The following is a 2,472-nucleotide window of genomic DNA, read 5'->3' on the forward strand; positions in this document are numbered from 1 at the left end:
CGTGTCCACAGCACGGCCACACCCTTAGCCAATCACAGACTTCAAGCGAAGTCACCTGATCCTGCTTTGACCACGCCTCTATTTCTAATGGAGGCGTCAGCGCTGTGAGGATGCGGTGGTTGCCGCCCTCTGAAAGCGGCTGTGGAATGAAGATGCGCCTGGATGCGATGACGTGGCGTCACGTGCTCCAGAGCCGAGCACGTGACCTCCCTCACGCTGCGTCCATGTATTGCGCCGGCTGCATATATCTATATTCCACAACACCTCTGCTCGATTCACAACCTGATTGGTTGTTTGGGCTCGCTGATTCACAGTGATTGGTTGTTTGGGTTGGCTGATTCACAGTGATTGGTTGTTTGGGTTGGCTGATTCACAGTGATTGGTTGTTTGGGTTGGCTGATTCACAGTGATTGGTTGTTTGGGTGGAATGGAGCAGAAGTGTTGTGGAATATAAATATATGCGCCCCGACGGGTACCACGGTCCGTTAGCGCGGTGTAGCTGTGGGCTTCTCCCACCTTCCTTGCCCACAAGTGCATTAGAGGCCGCAGGGTTCGTCCACCCCAGTGTATCGGCACGTTGTTTGATACATGCAATAGAACCCGTACACTTTAGTTTGTTTACATTGTATCAGATGATGGTCAATCGTGCGGGCGAAGTACCCCGGACAGAAGCGTATGTTGGCTGTATGCGCAACTATGCACTCCATGCCGGGGTTTGTTTTTTTCCTCCAGCTGTTAAAACTCTGTGCCATAGTGTAAAGTTTAGTAAAAACAGCGTGACGGTCGGTCCTGCGCTATCTTTCCCGCACGCAGTATGGGTGGCCAAGAATCCAGAGCGGTTTTGTTTTATCCTGTTATGCGGCCGTGATAACGAGCTAAAGATACGCCGTTTGGTTGCATCGATACTACTGCGGGTCGGTGCTAGCGGTGTCAGGGACCAACATCTAACGGCCCCCCGGTCTGCCCCAGGGGCCACCACAAGGCACGACTAATATCAGGATAAAATGGCATGTTACATTTACTAACTGCAGGACAATGCACGGGTCTTAATGCACATCTTTATCAAAAGCTGGAGGCCCATCTGATCAGATCTGGGCTCACAACTTCATATTCTTATGCAATTAGTTAATATAAGAGTTCTACCACTTCAGATAGTAGATGTAAGAGTGCTGAGGCGTGCTTTTATGGCTTTGCTGCTGTATTCGCTGTAGCCATACTTATGTGCGCCTCCATATTTATTTGTAGGAAGGGCTGAATTAGGTTGTATCCGCACGTGCGATGCGATGGCTATGCAAAAAAAATCGCAGTGATATCGCATTGGTGATCCATGCAATTTCTCGCGGCGATAGCGCAACTTTGTAGCACCACTTGCGGGATTTTTTTTGGGGGTGGGGGGTGGGGGGCTTCAAATATAAGCCCTACCCCCCCAAAAAAAGCCCTAGCTGCTGTGAAAAAAAAATTATACATCACCTAAGAAGCGCTGTTATCTCCGGCGCTGTGATCTGCGGCGCTGTCATCTTCTCTCTTCTCTTCACCTCCGGGGCATCTACTTCCCGTCCTTCCTGGATTGGAAGATCAAAAATCCCCGCCTCCAGGTAGGGCTGGCTGTGATTGGTTGACAAGCGCTGTGGCTCAGCCAATCACAGGCAGCACTTGATGATCCAATCACAACCATTCAATAATTGGCTGTGATTCGTCTACCGAGCACTGGTTGTGATTAGCTGAGCCACAGTGCTCGTCAACCAATCACAGCCAGTTCTTCCTGGAGGCGAGGATTTTTGATCCTCCAATCCAGGAAGGGCTGGAAGAAGATACACCGGAGGTGAAGAGAAAACAGAAGATCACAGCGCCGGAGATGACAGCGCTTCCTAGGTGATGTATAATTTTAAATTTTACAGATGATAGGGCTTATTTTAGGGCTTTACAGTAGGATTTCCTGCTGTAAACATTGCATAACACCGAACGAAAATCGCATTTTTATGTGATGCGATGCAACACAAAGGAAAGCTCCATAGGGAAACATGGGCTACAAAAAATAGCAAATCATGGCTGTTTAGGACATGCCGCGATTTTGTAGTCTCGCAATGTTGCAGGCTACAAAACATCGCTTGTGTGGGCGAACCCATAGGAAAGCATGTGCTGCACACAAAATACAGAACTGTGTATGAACCTATTGAAATCAATGGGTTCTATTCTCCGCGGATTGCGCATGCAAATATGTTACATGGCTTGATGACAGTCCTTCGATGAGCACCAATTAAGGAGATTGGCGCTTGTTTCCCTGGCCTGCACAGAGGCTGATTCATCTGCATGGGGATGAAGGAGGGTTCATAAAACTGCCAGGCCCCCATACAGTTTCATTCCCGTTAGTACACATTCCCCATCTACATTGGTAGATGTGCTGCTGACAATGATGATTTCTACTGTGACACAACTGAACAGCCAATGAACGAGCTTTTGCTTGTATGTCCG

The sequence above is a fragment of the Eleutherodactylus coqui genome, chromosome 5 (assembly GCF_035609145.1).
Source record: "Eleutherodactylus coqui strain aEleCoq1 chromosome 5, aEleCoq1.hap1, whole genome shotgun sequence".
In the NCBI taxonomy this organism is placed as follows: Eukaryota; Metazoa; Chordata; class Amphibia; order Anura; family Eleutherodactylidae; genus Eleutherodactylus; species Eleutherodactylus coqui.